At 34.3% G+C, this 14,659-nt stretch overlaps 1 long non-coding RNA gene across 2 annotated transcripts in view; it reads left to right on the forward strand.

Moving 5' to 3' along the window:
* Window positions 1-14,659, forward strand: part of LOC110259775 (uncharacterized) — a 1,242,567-nt gene that overhangs the window by 649,924 nt on the left and 577,984 nt on the right. For both annotated transcript variants that reach the window (XR_014838625.1, XR_014838626.1), the window contains one exon: window positions 3,810-3,848. This is a non-coding gene — a long non-coding RNA (uncharacterized LOC110259775). The remainder of the gene's footprint in view (window positions 1-3,809; window positions 3,849-14,659) is intronic.

Here is a 14,659-nt window from a genome sequence, read left to right on the forward strand (position 1 = left end):
TTTCTGGTAGTGTATTTAGACTTTTCTATGTATAGTATCGTGTCACTGCAAACAGTGAGAGTTTTACTTCTTCCTTTCCAATTTGGATTCCTTTTCTTTTTTCTTCTCTGATTGCTGTGCCAACACTATGTTGAATAAAAGTGGTGAGAGTCAGCATCCTGTCTGATTGCTGACCTCAGAGGAAATGCTTTCTACTTTTCACTATTGAATATGATAGCTGTGGGTTTGTCACGCATGGCCTTTATTATGCGAAGTTAGGTTCCCTCTTTGCTCTCTTTATGGAGAGTTTTTATCATAAATTGTTGCAGAAATTTTTCCTGCATCTATTGAAATGATCATATGTTTTTTCCTTCATTTTGTTAATGTGATGTATTGCAGTGATTTCCATGAGTCTTTTTAATCCCCCACATAGGTAGCGGAACAAAAAACATGTTAGTGTAGTCCTTTAAGTGGGTGAATTGATCTTATTAAGGCATAATAATTTCATGTCTGTTTTGACTCAGAAATTCCCTATTCCCAAGCATTTATTCCACATATAAACCATAGAAATTTTCATATACATGTGTGAAGATGTTAGTTGCAACAGAGTTTATAATAGTCTGAAGTTGTAGGCAATTTAGGTAACATCATTGGTAAAGTACATGTAAGTAAATGTACAGCAGGGTGAATCTATAAGTGATTCAAAACAATGAACTAAATGTTTAAACAGCAACATGGATCAATCTTTATTTTTAAGTTAAGTTTATTGAGGAGTAATTCACATACATTACATTTACCTCTTCAGGATATAATTGAATGAATTCTGATAAACCTTTCAGTCAAGTAAATAACAAGCATAAACTAGATACACAAATATCCATCAACTCCAAGTTTCCCTTGTACCCCTTTGCAGTTAACTCAGTTTACCACATTCATTCCTAGGCAAGCACTGATTTATTTTCTATCCTGTCATTTTATCCATTCTAGAATATCATAAAAATTGACTGAAAGTCTTTGTAGTCATTTTTTGCTTGAATGATTTCCCTTAGCATTACTTTTTTGAGATTCTTTTGGTGTGAATATAATGCTTCTTTGTATTGCTGAGTAATAGTCTAGTATTGGACTGTAACTAAAATGTGCTTATCTTTTTGCCAAATGATAGATATTTGAGGTATTTACATAACTGGGCTATTTTGAATAAACTGATATGAACATTTGCATACAGATATCTGTGTGAACATACTTTTTTATTTTTCTCTAGTAAATATCTAGAAATTATATAGGTGGGTTATACAGAAAATGTGTATTTAACTTTATAAGAAATGGCTAAACTGCTTTCCAATTGATCACACCATTAGGCATTCCTAATAGCAATGTGTGAGAGTTCCAGTTCTGCATATCTATAAATCATCCATATACATAGATGTTCAGAGCTATATATATCATCATTTGATATTGTAAACCTTTTTAGTTTTAGCCATCCTATTACATGTTTATTGATGTGTTATTACAGATTCAGCTTAAGCTAATGCCTTTGAGCATCAATTTCATGTGCTTTATAAGCCATTTTTATTGTCTGTATTGAAGTATCATAGGTGGTTTTTTGCCCTTTTTGTATTGAATTGTTTATATTCTTTCTTTCTTTCTTTTTTTTTTTTTTTTTTTTTTTGTCTTTTTAGAGCAGCACCCACAGCAGAGGAAGGTTCCTAGGCTAGGGCTCAACTTGGAGCTGTAAGGCACTGGCCTATGCCACAGCCACAGCAATGCCAGATCTAAGCTGTGTCTGCAGACTATACCACAGCTCGCGGCAATGCCAGATCCCTTAACCCACTGAGCAAGGCCAGGGATCAAACTTTCATCCTCATGGATGCTAGTCAGATTCATTTCCCCTGAGCCATGGTGGGAACTCCAGCTGGATTCATTTCTGCTGAGTCACGACAGAAACTCTAAATTGTATTCTTATGTTTAGTTGTGTTTTTTTTATATTGTGTCTGTAAGTCCTCTTTATTGTTTAATGTTTCACAAACATTCCCCCTAATCTTAGGCTTGTGTTTTCATTTTCTAATAGTATACTTGAGATTATGACTTTTTCATTTCAGTGTAGTTCACTTTTCTAATTTTTTTCTTTATGGCTGAGCTTTTGATAAACCTAAGACATATTTCTGTTTTCCTCTAAATATTTTATACATTGAAGACAGGTTTATGTCTATGATCATTTTTGAAGTAATTTTTCTGTATTATATATGAGGATTAATGTAACTTTTTTGTGTATAAAGCCTAATTTTTCTAGTAGCATGCTGGAAATATCTTTTCTTAAATGAATTAACTTGATATTATATATGCTCATAGGTGTGAGTGTATTTTTATTATGTTCTATTGACAGTCTTATTTCAAACCCTATATGTAAAACTTTATGTTTTTTGATTCTTGGGGCCAAACCCATGGCATATGGAGGTTCCCAGTCTAGGGGTTGAATCAGAACTATGGCTGCCGGCCTACACCACAGCCACAGCAATGCAGAATCTGAGCCACATATGTGACCTACACCACAGCTCACAGGGCTGGATCATTACCCAGCTGAGCGAAGCCAGGGGTCAAATCCTCATGGTTCCTAGTCGAATTCGTTTCTGCTGCGCCACAAGGGGAATTCCCTCAAACTGTTATGTAAAACTTTTAAATTTGTTGATTACTCTAGCTTTATAGTAAATACTGGCATCAAGTAATATGAGTCCTCCAACTTTGTTATTTTTCAAAGTTGTTTTTGCTAGTTTATATTCTTTACTTTGCAATACAAATTTTAGACTCATCTTCTTCGTTAATACAAACTACTTCTAGAATTATGCTTGAAATTTTTACTGAATTTGTAAATCTGTAAGTATAAAGAGAACTAAATTATACTGAGATTTCTTAGGCTGAACACGTCACTTTCCTTATTTACTTGTTTTCTCTCAACAATGTTTTGTAGTTTTCAGTGTACAGACCTTACAAATATTTAGTAAATTGACACCTAATTATTTTATGCTTTTAGATGGAATAAAAATTATAAATATGTATGTATTTATAATACTAGGAAACAAGATATTTAAATTTAGTTTCAAAGTTAATTATTTCACTTTAATTTAGTATTCGTTTGCCAATATGTAGAAATACAGTTGATTTTTATATTGTGTATCCTGTCTCCTTGATAAATTCATTTACTAGTTCAGGTAGATTTTTCCTAAATGGGGGTTTTTCTATGTGATATATATTATCAGATAAAAATTGTTGTATTTCTTCTTTCCAATCCATTTGCCCTACCTCTACTTTACTTTTCTAGTTGAATTTCCTTTTTTCTTTCCTTCTTTTTAATAATAATTTGCTCTAAATTACTTTGGAAATCCAGGAAATCTTAACATAATTAAAATTTAAATAAAATATATATTCATTTAAATCCGTGTTATTTATTGTGTGTTAATTATTGCTTTACAAATGGTTATTTATAAATATATGTTATGTTTAATATGTAATAATGGCTATTTTGACAGCTATTACTCTAGTTTACATTTTCTGTAGTTTCATATACATGAAATTATGTCATCTCTTTTTTCGCTTTCATCTGAATTATTTTGAGATTAAACATGCTTATTGTATATATCAGAGAAATCCCCTTCCTTTTTAACCGTAAATTAGTAATGTGAAATTAGTATTCAATTTTTTGAATATAACAGTTTGTTCATTCATTCACCTGGTAATAAATATTTGGATTGCTTCTTATTTGGAGGTGTTACAAATAAAACTGCTGTAAGCATTCATGGGAAAGTTTTTGAATGGACATATGTTTCTTTTTTTAGGTAAATAACTACAAGTGGAACAGCAAGATCATAGGTTAGGTGAGTAATTAACTTTTTAAGAAACTACTAAACTTTTCTTAAGTGGTTATAGCATTTAAATGGCTGTGTACATGCGATTTAGTTGCTTCACATACACACTTATACTTTTTGTGATATTTTTTGCCTTTTTAACTGTGTCCATCCTATTAAGTGTGTAGTGGCAATTCACACCATTACTTGTTTGCTTTTATCAATGGCTGGAAATCTTTTCATGTGCTTATTTGCCATCTATATATTCTTTTTGGTAAAATATCTCTTCATTTCTTGTGTTGTTTTTTTCATTGGGTTTTTTTTTTTTTTTTTTTACTTTTAAGTTTCTAGAGTTTTTTTTTTTCCTAATTGAGATATAATTGACATATAACATCACATTAGTTTCAGGTGTACAACAAAAGACGTAATATATGTAGATGTTATAGAATGATTGCCCATAACATGTCTACTTAAGACCTATCCTCTCATGTAGCTATACTAATTTTTTCTTGTGATGATAATTCTTAAGATCAACCCTCAGCTACTTTCGAATATACAATATAGTATTATTAACTATAGCTACTGTGCTGTACATTGCTTTCCCAGGGCATTTATTGTTAAAATGAAAATTTGTACCTTTTGACCACCTTCATCCATTTTATCCACCCCCCCAAAAATTTGAATTTTCTAGAAACTCCAGTATAAGTTCAATGAGAAACAGTAAGATTGAATATCCTTCTGTTTTTCCCTCTCTTTCTCTTTTAATCATAGATATAAAGATTCCCATTTTTCACCAATAAGTAAAATATTTAGTTAGTTTTTTACAGGGGATTTTTATTAGTTTGATTTAACTCCCTCTTTTCTGAGAACTTTTATTATGAATAAAATTTTAATTTTCTCAAATGCTGTTTTCTGCATCTATATAAATCATTGTGTGATTTTGCAGTTTATGTAGTCTGCAGTTGTTTGGTTAATCTTATTAATTGACTTTGAATGTTGACATGTGCTTGCATCCCTGGATGAAGCCACTATGTACTATTGTTTTACATATTGTTGGGCTGGATTTGACAATATATTGTTAAAGCTTTTGAGCCTAAGTTCATGAGGGATATTGGTCTATAGTTTTCTCTCCTTGTAACATCTTTACTTTTTACTATTAGGGTAATGTGGCCTTCTCAAATGTGGGGGGAAGCACTACTTAATCTTCTACTTTATAAAAGAGTTTGTATGTAATTGGTACTATTTATTCCTCAAATGTTTGATAGAATTTACTTTAAAAGCATCTGAACTTGGAATTTTATTTTTCAGAAATATATTCTTATTTTTTTTTTTTACTATTAGACACTCCAGGTTTTAAAACCTTTTTTCTTGAGCGAATTTTGGTAATTTTTATGTTTCAGGGAATTGTCCGGAATCTTGTTACCAAATGTATAAAATTGTTTATATTATTTCCTTATTATTCTCTTAATGCCTGTAGAAGATGCAATGCTATGTACTCTTTCCATCCTGATTTTGGTAAGCTATATTTTTTCTCTATCATTCTGTCTAGAGTGTCATAAATTTCATTAATCTTTAAAAAACATCTTGGTTTTATTTACATTTTTCTTCGATTTTATCTTTTCTATTTTATTCATTTTTTCTGACCTTTTTTTAAAATTTCCTTTCTCTGCTTGCTTTCAGATTCATTTGCTCTTCTTTTTCCAGTTTACTACATTAGAAACCAATATGATTATGACACCCTTCTTCTTTTATAATTATAAGAATTTACTGCTACGAACTTAATTTTAAACAATGCTTTAACTGTGTTCCACAAACTTTGATGTTATGTTTTCATTTCCATTCAATGCAAAACATTGTCTGATTTGCTTCACAGTTTTTTAAACATAGAACACATAGAAATTCACTATTTTGTGATTACTTGAGGATTTTCCATATATGTTGTTATTTGTATATGTATACATAGTTCAATTTTTTTATAGTCTGATAGTCTATTTTGTATGATTTCAATCATTTTAAATTTGCTGAGATTTGATCTGTGAGATTATGGGTCTCTCTTGTTGAATGTTTTATGTCCACTTGAAAATAATGTGCACTCTGCTACTATTGAGTTAAGTGTTCTTTAAATTTGAATTAGTTGATTTTACTCTGGTAAATCCCTTGTTTTGAAGTATATGTTTTCTCTGATATTCATATAGCCAATACAATATTCTTTTCATTATCCTTTTTGTGATGTTTCATTTTCCATCATTTTACTTTTTTTATATAATGATTTTTATTTTTTCCAGCATTTTACTTTTAAATAGCATAAAATCTGCTATGTCTTTGTTATATAAATTGGCAATATCTTTCTATTACTAGGAGTGTTTTGATAATTTATGTTTCAAGCAATTATCGATAGGTTAGGATTGATAAATATATGTCATGTTGATAGGATAGCAAATATTGATATACTTATGTATTCTTCCTACTTTTTATTTTCAATTTCTCCCGTCTGTTCCTTGTTCTCCTATTCTCTTTTCATGACTTCTTGGAATTAAATGTTTTCGTTTTTCCATTTTATCTCCACTGATAGCTTAATAATTACACTTTTTTATTTATTTTTATGTATCTCGTAATTATTTTTTCATTAGATTTTGGACCTTATGTGCATAAGAAAAGTAGAGATTAAGGTAAATAATAGACAATCTTATAAATCAGTGTGCCCTGCTTCTGGCAGATTTTGTGGGGCATTGAGACAGTATAGTCATTACTTCCTATAAACCTGAACCCTGGGAAGTACAGAGGGGGCTCATTTTCACCATTTGTGTCCCTCCCCACTTAGCAGCCAAATTACCTTTTATATATAGGGAATCTTGTTCAAGGGATGTTGAATACAGCAAGTTGTTGCTTCTCTCCAGTGGCAATAGGACCCTGCTTTGTATTTGTACAGGATGCTTAAAACAAGAGATTCTATCTTTCCCCCAGAAGCAGTCTTTCTTTGCCTGGGACAGTAAGAAGGGCTGTTTTCTCATTGTCCCCTAACAGACAAAGAGCTTCTGTTTTCTTCCTTCTCTAGTGGCAGCTCACCTATTTCTGGAACATTCCCTGCCACATACATAGAGGAAAAGAGCTTTTGATTGATAAGACGGGAGTCCAGTCAGTTGTGGGTTCCATGCCTATTCCACAGCAGCAGCAAATAAGTCACCCCTTGCATGTTTTCATTGTTCGGGAAGGCTTCCTTAGGTATCTTTCTTATCTCCACCCTTTCTCAAGGATGCCTAGTGAGGGCTTAAGAAAAAAATTTGGCAGGTGGCTAAGGTCTCTTTTTGTTTCTGCAATTCTTGGGGATTTTAACCTGCCATACTACTTCATACTCTGCTTTTACTTTTTTGTTAACAATTCGGTGACTTTTTTTTCTTACACATTTTAATGGATGCTACTCCTCTCTCTTGTGATTTGTCAGGCCAAAGCTGTTTGTAGGAGTTTGTCACCTTTTGAAATTTACTTTACCCCATTGCCTTGAGACTTCAGCTCACTGATAAACTGAAGAAAAAAAAAACCCTCTTGTTTTGTATATTTTTAGCTTTTATTATTGTTAGGTGGGAATAATAGTCTCTTGTAGTTTTCTGTATTCTAAGCAGAGGCAAAACTATGAATTTGGCTTTAAGCATAATTCTTCAGTGAAAAACTGGAAACTGTAAAACTGTAATGAGATACATAACATAATGCCATGTAAGAAAATTAAAATATTTACTCATTATACAATTTACATTTTATAAAAGCACATTCGAATAAACAGAAACACATTGAATATATTAAAATTGTTTGCCTGGGGATGAAGGAAGAAGTGAGATATTGTAATTAAATTAATGGATTAGAGAATGAATGAATAGAGCAAGAGAGGACAATTTCATTAAACAAGGTTGATTATGTGTAGTAACCTGAGGGGTTTTCTAAATTCAGCCCCCTGTAGCTGAGATGCAGAAGGTATTAATAAACAAATAATGAAACACAAAAGAAATCATATAATTTGGCACTAACTTATTCTACTTCTCTTGTGATAAGGTGCCACAGAACATGCATATTATCTTTGTACAAGTCAGAATATGTTGTCCAGAATGTGCTACTTGTTATTTTCATTTTAATATCATTATAAAGGTCTTGTTAAATATAAAACTTGACTAATTGGATTATTGAAAATATTCATGACTCTCTCTCTCTCTCTCTCTCTCTCTCTATATATATATATATATATATATATAAACACACACATATATTTCCTTGGAAGATGAAGTACAATGAAGCACAGTGTCTGATCCTGATTAACATCGTAGAACATAAGAGTTACCACAACTGGGGTAAAAGAGTAAAACAAAATAATAAGAACACTCATCATGGAGGAAATATTATATGTATTGATTTAATGCTAAATTATTTTATAAAAATGATTTTAGTGCCATTTGTCTATGTGAGATAAAGGCAATAGACAGTGATTTTTTTCTAGGCTCTAAATCATCTGCAGGGTCAGCTCTTTGGCCAGTTTTGAACCTTAGCTTTTTTCCTTAGACTCATGAGATGATTAGACAGGAAAGTCACTCCCAAATAAGACAGTAATATAATAAGGAAGACCCAGAAGGAGAATGGCTGGCTGAACCTGAAGCAGTTTAGATAGGAGACTAGGAGAGTACAAGGTAAGATAGGACACTTTGATAAGGGAAAAAGAGAGAAATGTTTGTAGACTGAGATGCATTGAGGTAGTTTAAAGAATTTAAAGAATATTAAAAGAGTACAGATAAACTTTCACTGATGGCTTCTGTGGTTAAAGCCTTGATAGCATTGAATACAATCAACTCCACTCTGTGGTGCCTGGGCATATACTTCTGTAGGAGTCATGTTGGTTCTGCAGATTTAGAAAACTGAGAGTTCTACTCCAAAATTGTGATGAGTGAGTATTTTGAATAAGATTTAGATTCCCCTCCACCTTAGCTAGGTTTTCTATCAAAAGCAGAGTCTGAACTAAGGGTTTGTTTATAGGTGACTTACTTGGAAATTGATGGAAAATCAATCCAGGGAGCAAAAAGAGGCATCAGTGAGAGTCAACAGGGAAAAACTGTGTGCATGAGAGAATACCCAGTATCCAATTGCTCTTGGGATGTGACCATTGAAATTAGATCTCATGGAGACCTTCTGGGAAGTAAACCAAATAGTTATCAAATTATCCACAAACGATTTCTAAGAAAAAGCGTGTGTCACCTCTTTTTTTTTGTTGTTGTTGTTGTTTGTTTGTTTGTTTTTTGTTTGTTTGTTTTGAGAGCTTCCCTGGGTGAGTAAGTAATGTTTGGTATTTCTGAGCTATGCAAGTGTGCACACCACTCTGCCTTTAGCTGTGGCATTGGGAAAGCCCTGAAAGAAAACAGAAATTGCATGGAGCATATTTGGGCCAAGGCGTTGTCAACAAAACCTAAATCAAATACTGCCGGAATCTATTCACAGAATCAGGAGGCCCTGTGAGGATGTGTGGTAGCATCCAAGAGCATCTGATGGACTCTCTGGACTCCTAAAGCTTTGGCAAAGCAGACAAGTGGTTGATTCCCCTCCATCTGGGATTTGAGAGACAGTCAGCCCTTCTGTATGATCTGTTGGGGACTTATTTTTTTCTTGGCTGGACTCAATACTACAGCTTAGTCTTAGAACTATTGCCTAAGTCTGCCTCATCTTTCCATATGTTCAAGGATCTGTACCAGCTGTTGGGATGGGGCACTTTTCTAGTATATTTCTATCATGATAAAACTAATATAATTTTAAGTATGATGTTTTGATATGGCACTGGTCATTCTTGGAGGTAAGAACTCTTTGAAATAAGAAACAATATTTTCACTCATATACACTTGAGAAATCACATTCCTCTCCTGTTTCCTTTGCTTTCCTCACTCTGCTGGCAGAGGTTTTCTGTGCCTTTGAATAGCCTTCCAAATGCTAGAGTTGCATCTTTGAAGCTTGATTTCTTGAAATTCAAATAAACCCAAATCCAAATTATCCTCATAGTAGAAACTCAGTGTACTGTTTTTTGACAGATCATAATAAGGGTTTTCAAATTTAAATTTGTATTGTGTCCACCTCAGTCACCTTCAGAACACAAAAGCTAAGTAAAGCAGTAGAAACATTTATTTCCTCTGCCTTAATGATATCTCTTGTCAATACTATTAGTTTTCAAAAATTCTTTCCATCTCAGGGTGAAAGGTAAATAAGGAAAGAAAAAAATACTGATGCTCCCATCAAAATACTTCTTAAAATTAGCATTTTATTTATCTTGGTATGTTTAGAAGAGTGAAGCAAGGAAGGTCATTTAGAAAGGATAATAGGATGTAATCTCCAACATGAGGAGGTTTAAGGACAAACTTAAGAAAATATAATACATTTAACATTAATAAATGAGATGTCAGTGGGTGCTTTTGAGGAAATTGGAGGTAAAATAGTCAGAGAAAATGGTAGAGGAAAGCCAGCTGAGAGGTTATGTTTTGATCACAGAACTTGGGGGGAAAAATGGATAAATCTTCATGAAAACCTCAAGTACATTTTAAACAGTAAAAGGAAAACCATTACAATCCCAAATGTTAACTCAGGATTTAAGTTACTTGAAACTTCTAATTCAAAATATTAAAAACAGTAAATGCAATGTCCTTTTAGTATAGTTTTTTATTTTATCACTGGCCTTATATAGCTATAAACATTTTTCTTTCTTTAATAATTATTTGCTCTACACAGTGTGCTCTCAGTATGAAGTCAAATATCATTTCATTACTTTTTGCTAGACCTTTATAAAAAGATTATGCAATGAACTAATCAACAAAAGGTAAAGCTGACATTTAAATAGCCGTGCACCTTTTGGCATTATCTACGGTGAAATTCAAAGAAATAAAAGATTCCACTAGTGCCTGCCTCCCACTGTCCATGCTCAGACTCACAGGATACAAAACATCCAACTCAGAACATTGACACTGCCAAGGTTGAATTCCACGTCATTTGGCTTCTTACACGTGCAAGTGTCCAACATACAAATGATCTTTTCCAAACCCAACTATTTCTAGATTGCTTTTTTAAAAATCAGAAATGTATTTCGCTGTGGAAATCATGTTGTAAATTAAAAAGAGTCCCAGATATACCCATTGAAGTAGTTTGTGTGTACATTTAACATAGCTGGAATATCAACTGGGGACCACCTTACTGCCAAGTTTAGAATTGGCTTGGGCAATCGCGTGAGGAGAGACAAAGAGGTTCTCCTTTGTAGGAGTTCATGGTTAATCATGGGGAAAATGTCGAAATAAGGAATTTGTAATGAGGAGGCAGCATCTTTCATGACTTTTAATTCCATGCTCAGGGCCTGCTTTCCCTCCATGTCTCAACACCCCCCAGGGCCTTCAGGTAGAGGTTGAGGATGCAACCATCTAATTCGGTGACACTGGTTTTGCCTACTTTATTACCTCTTTAATTTTTCAAAAAGAATACTTATTAATCAAACTATCTGTAACAGGCTGCACAGAAAGCAGTGTAAGAAAAGAGCAAACCTCCTGTGGCACAAAGGCAGACCCTGTGCCAGGCAGCGTGCCAATTGCCCTTGGTGACAGGCCACGTCAGTCCTCAGTTCAAATCTAGTTACTGGATTTCCCAGTGGTTAATGAACCTGACTAGGATTCAGAAGGATTCCGGTTCAATCCTTGGCCCCACTCAGTGGGTTCAGAATCTGGTGTTGCCATGAGCTGTAGTGTAGGTCACAGACATGGCTCAGATCCCACATGGCCATGGCTGTAGCATAGGCCGGCAGCTGCAGCTCTGATTCAACCCCTAGCCTGGGAAATTCCTTATGCCATGGGTACAGCCCTAAACAGAAAAAAAAAAAAATCCAGTTACTTCTGCCGTGAAGGGTTTTGTTCCTTGTAAACCCCTCCTTCTCCTTGAGAATGAAATTCAAATATCACCTCATTTAGCACAGTGTCACAATTCTGAGCTTTCAAAGCACTTGGCTATAATCTGATTAGACCAGAACTCTTTATATTTAACAAAAGAGAATGAGATGAAAGGAAAAGCAGGGACGGGGAGGAGAAAAAGGAGGAGGGAGAAGAGAAAGGAGGGCAAGGATGAGAAGAAGAGAAAAAAGTTTTATCCTCACTGTCTTTGTCCCCATGAATTATAATTCATATCTAATAATACTATTCAGATTTGTTATTTACTAATAATCAATTCTGCCTTTTAAAAAAACTATTTAACATTTAGAGAGTGCTAAATGTTAACTTTAACCTATACTTATTTTTGAGTAAATAAAGAAAATAATTCCCTAAAAAAAATTCCACTCTGGAATCCTTTTCCTTTCATATGTTGCATCCTCTATATCTCTTTTCTTACAGCGTCTCTCATAGTATTTCTGGCTTAATTTGTATCCCATGGAAAAAGTGGCTATGAAATCATCTGAGCGCAGGCCTTTCCAAAAATCCTCACACCTCTAATTACCCTGAATGTTCAGACAGTTGATGAGAACAAGTGATTGGAGTTACATTTAGCAACATAGAATCACATTTTTGACTACTAAAAAATTAGTTTCTCCCCTCCTCTCTCCCAATCTACCACATTTCAACAGTAGTGTAAACATCATGTCAGGTGTGCGTGAGACAGGCTGAACAAAGACCAGATTCAGGAAAGGTGGACAGAGCAGGTACAGTGATTATAAATTGTTTCTCATGAATTATATTCTGTATATACACACAATGCATTATCATAAGTGTATCTTATTATTCAATTTGAGCATTCATTTTATCATGTATATATAATTTACTTATGCCAGAAGTGAACATTCTGGCTGACATAATATTGGAAAATTATTTCTAAAAGGAATTCCATTGTACTTGTCCCAGATTTAAAACAGTCCTTTTCACAAATCATTGGGATTATTTATTTGTCATCTCCTGTAGTAAACCATGAACTTCCAGTAGGATGGGGTAAATTTTATCATTCTTGCACTTTGCCGTACTTAGCGAAGTTCTTAATGTAAGGCAGGTGTTCAATAAATATTGAATGACTGAATGGAAATTGTCCAGATGTTCTGCTTTCTTTAGAATATCTTCATCCCTTGCTTTTGACTTCACAGGTTCTCTACTAGTTATTGAATAATTAATTCAATTAAACAAGCTCCTTTGGGGCCACTGGAAGGGCCTGTATTCTCTAGCTGTGAGGTCAGCAAGAGCAATTGCTTGTGAAATAATTGTGATGGGATGTTTCTCTGTACCTCTGAACCTCATTTTTTATTTAGCAGACTTGTTCCTAAATAGATGATATGTTGTAATTTTTGTGATAATTATCTTAATTGCTTCAAGAGAACTCAAAGAATTCCTAACAGATACTCTTCATAAAAAGCAAAGACTCTCATCTCCATCCATAGTCTGCTTTTTACAATTTATCGATGTTGTGAGGTCCAATTTTTATATGATAGTTTCTTAACTCTAGGTATGCTTGTTGTTCAGTTAGCACTTTGACAAAATACTTGCAGCCGACTAATTGCAAACATCTAAATTAAAAATACGCAAGAATTTAAAATGGAGTTTAGGAGTTCCTGTTGTGGCTCAGCAGTTTAAGAATCCAACTAATATCCATGAGTATGTGGGTTCGATCCCTGGCCTTGCTCAGTGAGTTAAAGAATCTAGCATTGCCATGGGCTGTGGTGTAGGTCACAGACATGGCTCGGAAATGGCATTGCTATGGCTGTGGTGTAGGCTGACAGCTGCAGCTCCGATTCAGCCTCTAGCCTGGGAACGTCCATTTGCTGTGGGTACAGCCCTAAAAAGACAATAAATAAATAAATGAATGAGTAAATAAATAAATAAATAAATAAATAAATAAATAAAATGGAGTTTAGTAAACTGAAAGGAAACTTCTTAAACAATCTGTGAATTTACCCTACTCGTCTCATCTTCCCATAAAACATGCTTTGTAGCTGGACAAAAAAGACAGATAACCACATAAAGGAAGTGTTTGGTGTAGGATTCAGGAGGGTAATACCTTGGGCTTGTTGATTCCATTGAACCTTTTGGACTTGCTGCAGGCAGCTCTCTCCCCAGCCAGAGATGAACCTCACTGATTCTGCAATTTGTACAAAAACCTCACCTGAGGCACATAGCCCAGAAAATGGCATCTGTTCAAGGCCCTCCCTTAGCATCTTCATTGCCTCTAGGTGGACCATCAGAGTGAAAATTCAGCATAACCAGGAAAATATAGTCTGTGGCCTGGAGGAAAGAAATTACCCACAGAAGGAACTGTAGGAGTTGGTTGATACATACTGACAGTATCTGATGGGACATGTATGTGAGGTGTGCAATACAGTGCAGATTTGTGCAGTGTTTCTCATGTATAGTCTGAGCCCATTGGTATCAGAGTCTCCTACGAAAGCTGTTAGAATTGAGAATTATTTGGCTCCATCCTAGACCTATAGATTCAGAAACTTTGGCGTGGCACCCAGGGATATATTTTCCAATGAGACATCCAGGTGCTTCTGATGGCTGCAACAATTTGAGAACCACTGTTCTTGTCCTACTTCACATCCTTTTAGATTCACTGGACCTAGTCCCAGCCACGTTTTGTGGCCAGTTGTTCTGCATGGACTCCAACAGACTTGTCACAGCTATGTCCTGACAGTGCCTTGACTCATGCCTCTGTCCTGCAACTCTTGCCTCATGTCCTAAGGCTAACTTTTGGATCCAAAAGGCACAAAAACAGTGTAAGATTCAACTTTGTACCCATGCATAATCTGAAAGCATGAGAATTTCTCAGCTTCTCTAAGGATACAGTTTTGACAGATAGGCGGTAGAGACTGGGGA

Source organism: Sus scrofa, chromosome 2 (assembly GCF_054392235.1).
Source record: "Sus scrofa isolate SSC_HxYL_T2T_F1_AM1 chromosome 2, Sscrofa_HxYL_maternal_Yorkshire_Landrace_v2.0, whole genome shotgun sequence".
NCBI classification, from domain to species: domain Eukaryota; kingdom Metazoa; phylum Chordata; class Mammalia; order Artiodactyla; family Suidae; genus Sus; species Sus scrofa.